Source organism: Lemur catta, chromosome 9, assembly GCF_020740605.2.
Source record: "Lemur catta isolate mLemCat1 chromosome 9, mLemCat1.pri, whole genome shotgun sequence".
Taxonomy (NCBI): Eukaryota; Metazoa; Chordata; class Mammalia; order Primates; family Lemuridae; genus Lemur; species Lemur catta.
Genome location: NC_059136.1, coordinates 72,008,330 through 72,020,532, shown reverse-complemented (window position 1 = coordinate 72,020,532; position 12,203 = coordinate 72,008,330).

Here is a 12,203-nt window from a genome sequence, read left to right as displayed (position 1 = left end):
ATTAGACCCTAGAACATTTATATTTTACCTTAACCATTTTTGACTCAGTTTCTCTTTAGGTCTAGAAAGAACTTGTGCTAGCAAGAGCTTACTTTCTTTGATCATGTGACCTCACTGAAGAGTTTCTGCGTTGGCAGCGAAGCACCAGTTCTGGAATATCTTTTGGGAATGATTGAGAGAAAAGTTCTAGGATATGTTGAGGAATATCTAGTGAAAGGAACTTCAGACCCAACAGATACTGGACAAGAGGCAAGTGTCTCCTTAACATTCATCTTTAATGACCAAGATGACATGTATTCCTTGAACTGAATAATAATGGTGAATACCACATGATAAGCAGACATGTTGGGAAACTCGTGGTTATCCTGGAACCTAAAGCATATTGCCAAATTTTCTTTGTTTTCTTAGGTAAATATGCAAAGCACTAGCCATGCAGGCCTCATTTATTTAATAAAATGAGGCCAAAAGAGGCTGTTCTCCACTCTATGATCATTGAGACATATTAAAGTAGAACAGAGTAATTAAGATGAGCAAATGACTCAAATACCCAAAGGGCCTGACTTAATCTCAGAGTACACAATGCCTAGGCAGAAATTAATTCAATTTGTTTGCATCTTTGTATGTGATATTGTGCAAATAAACATGGTCTCTCAAATTCTGAACTTGTTACTCATTCTCTGCTGTTATGGGCTTAACTGTATCTCCTCTAAATTCATATACTGAGGCTTTAATCCCCAGTGCCTTAGAATGTTACTGTAATTGGATACGTGGTCTTTAAAGAGATGATTAAGGTTGAATGAGGTAATTAGGGTTGTCCCTAATCCAAAATGACTGATGCCCTTACATAGGAAAGACCATGTGAAAACACCAGAAGAAGGTGGCCTTCTGCAAGCCGAGAAGAAAGTCTAGGCCCTCCAAAGAAACACACCCTGCTGATATCTTGATTTTGGACTTCCATCCTCCAGAACTAAAAGGATATAAATTTCTGTTGTTAAGCCACTCAGTCTTTGGTACTTTGTTATGGTACCTCTAGCAAACTAAAACAGCTGCTGAAATATTTTCCTTTTGGAAACATATTTTGTCATATTAATCTTAAATCCAATTGTGTTGTATTAAAAGCTCTTTGGCTCTAGTATCATTAATATCCTTGCACCATCATTCATCTCTGCAAAATTGTATGATCCTAGACAGAATGGGATTCTCAATACTTTCGAAGGTTGGTGTTAAATGTCAACAGAGTCTTTTTTTGTATTATAATAACCCTTGAAGAACCTAAACAATATGATATTAATAAAATATGAAAAAATTAGCATTATGCTCTTTATTATGAGACATATACTACCTTGGTAGGAAAAAAATCATAGTGCTCTAATTATCTATCTCAATCTGAGTTTTCTAGTACCCATTTACCCTTGCACAGACTTATAAATCTTTCTCCTTTTTGTGACTCAATCTCTGTTGTTTCTACGTATGTTAGATTTTTATGATTTTAAAAAAAGAGTTAGATTGTACTTCAACTATACTAATTTCATCTCAGACTAGCCGAAACATTGTAAATTATATCATATGGTTTCAACTCAAGTGAACCAGAGTATAAAGGTAATATAAAATAACTAAAAAGAAATAAAAACTTTATTTATTTAAAATGTAAAATTACTTGGAAATTTCAGAAAGAAATGATTTATTTGAAATTCTTAGCATATCTATATGGCATTAGTTAAATATTTATTCACTACATCCTAATATTTCAGAAATAAATATCTACTGTATACTAATGATTAGATATTAACAAACGTGCAGAAAAATGGGAGGACATGCAGGGCCACAAAACACAACTGTATTGACAAAACACCCCAAAGCAATCCATGAAAAAAACAGCAACATCATAGTATTATAGTTTATGATGAGCAAGATAATTATTTGATAAAATAAAAAATAATGGTGAGTTGTTCAACTCCTAGAACTTCAGTACTGACAATGGAACTAGTCAGGATCCCCAATTCTAGATCCCCATTTCTTAGATTAAAGATATTTTAATGGAGAACCATGACTTTGGATTAGATTTTAAAGATTGGATTTATAACAGGCCCTCCACATCCCCTCAATGTGGAAAGGAAAAAAAAAATACATATATCCTCAGCTTTTGATTAATCAATTCCTTTGAAAAATATCTGAAGAATTATTTGAGAGCTAAAACTACAAATAAAGACTATCTCATGGTCCGTATCCTTGAGAGATGATTAAGATTCAGAAAACCCTTTTCCTAGCTATCGCAGAGCGGAGAGAAGACAGTAGCCATGGCAAATTTTCAAAGAAAACAGAGGTATTTCTTTTTTTTTTTTTTTGGCTTTCTTTATTCTGTCAAATAATCATTACAAAGCTAATATCCACATATGTAATATTTCAGATATAATGTACACACATGTAAGCAGCTTACATATAAGAGTATTTCCATATTCTGCTATATATGTATTTTTGGTTTGAATCTGCTGAGTTTCTTTCTCTAAATTTAGTAATCACTCTTTGGAAAGCCGATTTTTAAAAAGTGATCTTAGGGGGAAAACAACATAGTTTACTGCAAAAAAGTTAATTTGTTGATGTTAGCATTTAACCAAAAGATATTATGTCTTTTTTTTTTCTCTTATTGGAGCTTAAGTTTTTTTTTTTACCTTTCTATTTAGGACGATAACAATAACAAGAACTATTCCAACTAAATAAGTCATTTGCATTGTTCTATTCACTTCTCCCAGTAAAATGGTTATATATTAAAAGCTATTCATCTTAGGAATGTGGTTTAAAGTATGAAAGGAAAAGAACTGAGAGGGGGAAAAAGCATTAAACACAGCAGTTCTTAAATTGAAATCTATGTTTCCAAATACTCAAATTGATATAACTGCATTTTCTGACACTAGGAAGCTTAGTTGAAGCCTCTCTCTTTGAATGTTCCCCCCACAGCCAATATTCATCCCAAAGAGCACTCTTTTCAATTGCCCTTTTTAAGTGCACCTATAAATCAACATTATGAGAAATGTCTTCACTGTTGTATAGAAAAGCACTGTGTATGAATGGTAAACAGTGAATTGAGGCCTTTTAATTGACCTCAAACCTTTCCTGTAAAGGCTCCCAAAGAAAGTAGTGTCTTTATGCAGTATCTTAAGTGAGAAATTATTGATTTACTTAGATGACTTTTTTAAGGAGCAACAAACTCCTCAGATATATTTTCTTTTCCTAGGTATCCAATTTGGTCTTTGCTGATAGCTTAGGTTTTTATTAAAATTTAGAGATGTCTGTCCCTTTACCTTTTCAATAATTGAAATGTTGGAGGTTTACTGTAAACACATTACATCAAAGTCTGGAAAGTCCTTTGTTAAAAAAAGAATCAATTTTATTGAAATTGAATTCTGCAAACAAAATACAAGAGCAATCGACCAGTTTAATGGGGTTGTTGGTAGCTTCATGCTTTACCCTAAGATGCCCTGCTGTCTAGATTCTCAAACTGACTTATTAAATTCAAGAAACATTGTTGAAAATTAGAATGTTATGGTCTGTTATCTGCTTGGTCACATCAGAATAAGGAAGTCACATTTGATCTATACTCATACCAACTCAAAGTGTTTTTTAAAATAGCCAATAATAGTAAAAAAACCAACAAAAGATAGAATTTTCTACTTTAAGACTCGATCTACTCAGCAGAAAGCAAAGTAAAAATTTTGATAATGTCTTAGAGATTCTGCTGAATTAATTCAGAACTTATCGGATAATAATAGTGCTTAATAAATATGGTTTGATTTTAGCTATAGGTAATTTTTGTAAAAAATCAGTTGCATGTTTATTTTGCTTCATGTTCATCGATATGCAGAAATTTTAATTACTTTCTCTTTTTAATAAAAATTCTATTTACATTTTTGTCAATGTTACAGCCAGATATACTAGATCAGGAAGAATGTCTCAAAATTAACAGTTTATGCAACTTCATGAGAGAAAGGCAATTATACTTTTAAGTTAGATTAGTGAGACTTAAAGGAGTCAATACTCAATATATTGGATGTATCAAATAAATTTAAGTTATATGTGAGAAGTAACGAATTTAGTATAATATATATTAAAACACTAATAATTAAATCTAATAAATAGATATAAATGGAGCAGTAATCTCAATAAATAAAGGAAATCCCCTAAAGAACACTATTAGTCAAACTATCGCAATGGTCAACTAAAGCTTAGTCTTACTGGAATCCTTGGGATACAGTGTATCAAACTATGCCTCAGGGTTATCCCCATTGGGGAGAAGAGGAGCTGTGATATTTATACAAGTTTATCAGTTAGTGATTGAGGGTTTTTATTAGAGTGAATGATAGGGCATTAATTCCAAGGCATTGTTGATCTGCTGTGCCCTCAAAAAGAGCAAGATTGTTTAGTAAAAAGTTCAGAAAAACTGATGAATGTGGTGGCTGTGGAAAGAAAGAGAAGAGTGCACTAAAATGATAAAGGTTACACAACAAGGCACCAATGGCACTTGCTACATATGTGGAAAGTGTTTGTGTTCCAAAACAAAATCTGTGTACCAAAGAAAATGTCAGGAACAGTACCAGACACACTCCCTCAAAAATGATGCTGGCATTGCATATGGAGATGCATGGGAATACATTGCAAAAATAGTAATGCCTGGAAAGAGCTTTATCTACAGGCCTGACACAAAACTACAACTGACTAAAATAAATTTATTTGGTAGAATTGTTTAATAGAAGCATTGTTCCTTACATGTATAATATTTTGTGGTTTATAGAATCTGTTCTTATATATAAGAACATTTTAATTTGAAAAACATTAATAAATAAATATGGCATAGATTGTTGCCCAGTAGTTATTTAGTTTATCTTTTCATCTATAGGCAGAAATTTATTGATGTCATCACTGAAACAGATTAACACATGGATGCCCCTTAGTACTCATTATTACTTTACTGACAATTTTGCCTAGAATTATCGCACTAAATAAAGCTAATTTGATGATATGCAAAAGTTCATTATTACTTCTGTGTAACAAGTATATATCAAACATAAGTGCAATTTTTGTTCCACCATAAGTCACAGAGACTTTGCATAGGATGTTTGGAGGTAATTGACTACAATAAATATTTTTTCAGATACTGTGACCATGAATGTGTTACCACAATTAAGATACTACGCTTGTATATGGAAAACTTCCTGGTGAGGAATTCCAACTAATCAACAGAAACTCCTGGGAAGGATTTTCTTTTGGCTTCTTAAGGAACTCCAGATATATCCGATATTATAGTCTCCTTCATTACCATTACAAGTGTTTAAAGCCGTATCTAGGCTTTCAAAATTTTGAGATGTGTTCCATCTATGCATAGTTTTTAAGGGTTTTTATCATGAAAGGGTGCTAGATTTTGTCAAATACGTTTTCTGCGTCTATTGAGATGATCATATGGTCTCTTTTTTTTTTTTTTTTTGAGACAGAGTCTCACTCTTTTGCCCTGGCTAGAGTGCTGTGGCATCAGCCTAGCTCACAGCAACCTCAAACTCCTGGGCTTAAGCAATCCTTCTGCCTCAGCCTCCCGAGTAGCTGGGACTACAGGCATGTGCCACCGTGCCCGGCTAATTTTTTTCTATATATATTTTTAGTTGTCCAAATCATTTCTTTCTATTTTTAGTAGAGACGGGGTCTCGCTCTTGCTCAGGCTGGTCTTGAACTCCTGACCTCAAGCGATCCTCCTGCCTTGGCCTCCCAGAGTGCTAGGATTACAGGCGTAGCCACTGCACCCGGCCAATATGGTCTTTTTTTTTGCATCTATTTATGAGGTGAACCAGCCAGTATCACACTGAATGGGACAAAGTTGAAAGCATTCCCCCTAACAACTGGAACAAGACAAGGGTGCCCACTGTCACCACTTTTATTCAATATAATACTGGAAGTCTTACCCAGAAAAATTAGACAAGAGAAAGAAATAAAGGGTATTCAAATCAGGGAAGAGGAGGTCAAACTATCACTTTTGGCTGAAAATATGATCTTATACTTACAAAATCCCAAAGACTCTACCAAGAGACTCTTGTAATTGATAAATAAATTCAGTACAGTCTCAGGTTACAAAATCAATGTACTGAAATCAGTAACATTTCTATATACCAATAACAGTCAGGCTGAATGTCAAATCAAAGACTCAATATGCTTCACAATAGCTACAAAGAAAATAAAAGACTTAATAATATATACTTACCAAGGAGGCGAAATACGTTTACAAGGAGTACTACAAAACACTGAGGAAAGAATCACAGATAACACAAACTAATGGAAAAAAATATCACACTCATGGATTGGTGGAATCAATATTTTTAAAACGTTCATACTTCCCAAAGTGATTTACAGATCTAATGTAATTCCCATCAAAATACCAATGTCAAATTTCACAAGTCTAGAAAAATTAATTCCGTGCTTTGTTTGGAACTAAAAAAGAGCCTGAATAGCCAACGTAATCATAAGCAAAAAGAACAAATCTGGATGCATCACATTACCAGACTTCAAACTATACTATGAGGCTACAGTAACCAAAACAGCATGGTATTAACACAAAAATAGAGACATAGACCAATGGAACAGAACAGAGAACCCAGATATAACACCATCTACCTACAACCAACTGATCCAACAGAGCATACAGCAGCATACACTGGAGAGAAGAAACCCTATTCAATAAATGGTGATGGGAAAATTGGATAGCCATATGCAGAAAAATGAAACAGTATCCCTATCTCTCACCACTCACAAAAGTTAATTCAAGATGGATAAAAGACTTAAATATAAAACACAAAATCATAAAAATTCTAAAAGAAAATGTAGAAACAACTCTTCTAGACATTGGCCTAGGCAAAGAATTTATGGACAGGACCCCAAAGGCCACCACCACAAAAATAAATAAATGGACTTAATTAAGTTAAAAAGTTTCTGCACATCAATAGAAATAATCAACAGAGCAAATAGACAACGAAATAATCAACAGAGCAAATAGACAACAGACAGAATGAGAGAATATATTTACAAACTATACATCTGATAAAGGGCTAATATTCAGAATCCACAAAGAACCCAAACAGTTCAACAAGAAGAAAGCAAACAACCCCTTTAAAAAGTGGGCAAAAGATGTGAACAGGAGTTTTTCAAAAGAAGATAGACAAATGGCCAACAAATGTATGAAAAAATGCTCAATGTCATTAATCATCAGGGAAATGCAAATTAAAACCACAATGAGATATCAAGTTACCCCTGTCAGAATGGCTATTATTAAAAAGTCCAAAAACTATAGATGTTGGCATGGATGCAGATAGAAAGCAATGCTTATATACTGTTGGTAGGACTGCCAAATAGGACAACATGTATGGAAAACACTATGGAGATACCTCAAACAACTAAAAGCAGACCTACAATTCAATCCAGCAATCCCACTACTGGATATCTACCCAAAAGAAAAGAAGTTATTTTGTCAGAAAGACACCTGCACTCAAATGTTTATTGTAGCACAATTCACAATTGCAAATATCTGGAATCAACCCAAGTGCCTCTCAATTCATGAGTGGATATATCTATGTACATATAGTGTATATATATTTACACACACACCATACATACACCATGGATCACTACTCAGCCACAAAAAGGATGAATTAATGCCTTTTGCAGAAATCTGGGAGGAGACCGTTATCCTAAGTGATATATTTCAGGAATGGAAAAACACAAACACCACGCGTACTCTCTAACAATTGAGAGCTAACTGATCAGCACACATGGGCACAAAGAGTTGTAAACATCATTAGAAACTAAGAAGGGGGAGTGTGTGAGGGGGATAAGGGGTAAAAACTTTCCTGTAAAGTATAACGTATAATAGTATACGATGGAAACACTAGAAGCCCTGACTTAAGCATTATTCAAGGTATCCATGTAACAAAAACATTGGTACCTCCTTAATATTTTGAAATTAAGAAACACATGTAGGTACACTTCTCTAGAATTCAAATTGGTTTCTTCATTTTATTGGAGTAAAATGAAATAGTAGTTGTTTCCATCTAGTAAAGCAGTTTATAACTTTGAATTCTATTATGGAAATTTGCCCATTATCTCATTTGCTTATATCAATTCTTTAAATATTTCTTCACAATAAATATTTCTCAAACATTATATTTTGTCTTTGTTCTCATATTATTAACTGATATACTCTTAACACAAGGAAACAAGGAAACAAGGAAAGAAAATATATTGTCATAAAACGTTACAAGAGTAACTTATTTCCTATCAATCTGTGATGAAAAAGGAGATAAAACACTACTCTTTTTCACAATTCACTCATCTCTACTATCTCCATGGCTGTTTACCTATCTAAAAACACCCATTTCTATAAAGAATCAGGTTTGCGATATTGCAAAGGAGTTAATGACTTTATAATGATATTCACTGTCATCATTTGAATATTATTTTCAATGTCAGTATTCTTAATAATAATTGTATTAACAGAACTTTTGCTGTAAAATAGCCTCCATGTGATTTTTTTATTGAGCAAATTACGTTTATTGTTACTATCTATAATTAAGACTTGAATTAGGGATAACATTTTTTAGGCAAATAATATAATTTTAAAATGTCCACAGAGGAAACAACCATAACACTTGTAGATTCTTCTACCAAAAAAACAAAAACAAAACAAAACAAAAAATCCCCCAACACACACATTTTGTGTATTCTGTATTTTCTAGTAAAAAAAAATACTGTTCCAAATTAACTTCAACCTTTCTGTCTATTAAATATTATAAAAATGTTATGTCTTTCTTTATTATATACTACATATTCAATTGTGTACTTTAAAGATTAAAAAATATCATAAATTCCACATGAAATTGGGCATTACCATGAATAGTGACATATTTTATTCCATAGTGAAAAGTATCTGATCTAATAATGAGCCTAATTAATGTCTCCATGTGTAGTTCAGGGATAGTAGGTTAGATGGTGTTAGAAAGATGTCAAAATCTCTGTTGAAATTGTCTGAACTTGGCAGATGTCATGAAATTAGCAAGGTTTACTGTAACACTCCAAAACTCCCACTCTGAGTCCTTCCTCCCCTACGGGTGATTTGTTGCTTTGAGTTCATTTAATGAAAGAAAGGAAAAGTATTAACAAACATATATATAGAAAAACATGTATTTAATATTAATATTTACATTATAAAATAACACTGTAGGGAACTAAAAGAAGGTATACTGTTAGTTGTGGGTTTACCTTACCATGACTGGGATGTTGAGTGAATATTGAAGGTGCAGCATTGCTTTAAAGACAGCTATATTGTTAGGAATTACAAGGAAAAGACGATATACCTTACTGGAGTGAGTCTCATCTAAAGTTTAAGGTCACTGCTGTGTAAATCACTCAGAGAAAAGATGGGTTCTTAAGTCACTGAAAAAATTGGCCATAGGTAGATCGGTTGGAGAGTAAGAGAGACCTGTTGTAGTCTTTTGGCCTTGGCTTAAAGGGTCTATCTAGTACATAATTCGAGAGAGAGAAAATGTCTGAAATCAGAGCAGAGGGAAATGCTGACTTAAAAGGTCTATAGACCCTTAGAATAAGCCATGCGTTTTAATTCAGATTATTTACCTTTGCACTTCTCTGGGTTTATTCCCCTCTTTGTTTAAGGTGTTTTTGAATAACCTAATTTTGGTTTTAACCCTTCTATGGCAAATAAATGATAGTAAATATATCCTAGATTATTGCAGAGAAAGTCACCTCTCTCTATCCTGAAGCCACTATAAGTAATGGAAGCAATAACCAACTAGTGGGCTCCAGGGAACAGAAAATTTTAGGAACAAAATTGGCATCCCATAGCCCATAGCTGCTTTTATGCAGATATTGTTTTATTGGTGACAATATTGAGAAATATGAATTTCATTTAAATTAATAAAGTAATTTCAAGACTATTGATATGAGAAGACTGATTTTCCTTGTGCTATCTAGTTTCCAATACATAGGCTTATTTAATTATGACTACTGCTGCTGTAATTGCTGCTACCATTATCACTACTACTAACGCTGCTGCTGCTACTTTCACTTTTTGATACTGTGACTACTCTGAATACCAAGACCTTGTAAATATACAACACATCACAGTTTACTAAGTGCTTTCAAATACATTGACAGTTCTATCAGTGTCCATCCTCTATCTTAACAATAGGTCGATAGGAGGGCCTGGGGATTCAGCTTCCACAATTCCTCTGACTCTTCCATGGTAGCCTCATACCTAAGACATGCACTGACTTCAGCATTGGGCAGAGTAATTGATTTTTGTAGTTCAGCTGGGCTCATGATAGTCTAACCCCCTCAGGTCTGGCATCACTGGCAACTGGCAGAATGAGCATCCCTTGAAAAAGCTAGATAGCTGTTTCATTATTCCTCGTGTGCTTTCAGATGAGCTGCTCGGACTGTAGCTTATATTTCTCATGGCACATGCTGAAGGCCATAGGAATAAGATGATGCCACTTAATATTCTGATACTTTTCTATTCAGTTTCCAAAAGCTCCATCGTTGGAGTGAATAATTTCTAGATATAAAAGTAATAATTTAAGAAAGTTTTTAACTAATGTGTAACATGGATTGCTGTCTTCAGACCTGAGATGAATAAATTCTCATTGTCCCATGGCCAAGCAATTTTCCTATTTCCAGATCCTAGTTTTTAAATTAATTAGAATTCTTTATGTTGCAAGCAGCAGCAATCCAACCTGAATTATCTTATGTGAAAGACAGAATTTGGAACTTCTAAAATCAGTGCTGCTAGGAGCAAATGGATCCAGACATGTGGTATAACCAGTATGACTTGTCTCAGAATTAGATCCTTGTTTTTTAGATGGGCTGGTTTTATGCTATTCTCTAGCTGACTAGAGAACCTCTGTGTATGCAGGGGGGAGGATGGCCACCAACAGCTTCTGCATCATGTCTCCAGTTACATCACTGACATGAAAATGGCACCCTATCTGGCTCAGATCCATCTTGGACATGTGCACAAATCCTATTTGATAATATCAAATTACATATGCCTGTAACCATAGTCCAAGTTAAGACAGAGAACACCAGCACTCCCAGAAGCTAGTATCTTTATCTTCCTCTCCAAAAGGAAAAACTATACTGATTTCCACAAGATAGTTTTGCTTTTCTTGTTACTTCTCATATATGAAATAATACAGCATGGATTATTTTGACTCTGGTTTATTTCATTGACATTATGTTTTTTTTAATATATATTTATGTCATGTGATATAGTAGTACATTCTGTTTCATTGCTGTATACTTCACTATATTATACACATGTTTTATGTATCAGTTCAACTGGTTGTATACTTTACTGTTTCCAGTTTTTGCCTATTTTGAATAATACTGTTATGAATAATTTTATAAATACTTTTTCACATTTATATGCACACACTTCTCTTTGGTTATATAAATATAATAGGAGTGGAACTACTAGCTCATAGAGTAAATATATATTTAGGTTTTAGTGAACACTGTCAAAATGTTTTCCAAAGTGGTTGTAATAATTTAAATATGGCATACCACCCCATCAGTGTATGAGAGTTCCAATTGCTTGAAATTTATAGCTAAAATTTCCTACTGGCACTATTAAAAATGTTTAACTAATCCAGTCTTAGTATAGTGATATTGAATTGTGGTTTTAACCTGCGTTATATTAATGACTAATTGTTGAGATCCTTTTCATATTTTTATTCTCCATTGGCATACTCATTTTGTGAAATTCTTATTCAAGTCTTGGATATTCTTTAATTGATTTTCATTCTCTTCATGATTGATTTATAGGAGACATTTATGTATTCTGAATACAAAACTTTTGTTGGTTATTTTTATATGACCACAATTTATTGACACATTTGAGAGTGATGTGAGGTTTTATTTGTAATTACACTGAGACAACTGGCAAAACTCAGATCTAATCAAACAAAACTAGAAAGTATGGGCATCCTTGCTATATGTATAGGAAACACATTTTTCTCTCAGTGCCTTGCCATTTTTCTCTTATAAAGGTGTCTCTTAAAGAACAAAAGCTCTTAAATTAAATATAGTTCAATATTACTTCTTTGTATTATTTTCTTCAAATCAAGCCTATTTCAAAACGCTTTATTCTGTTGGTCTAT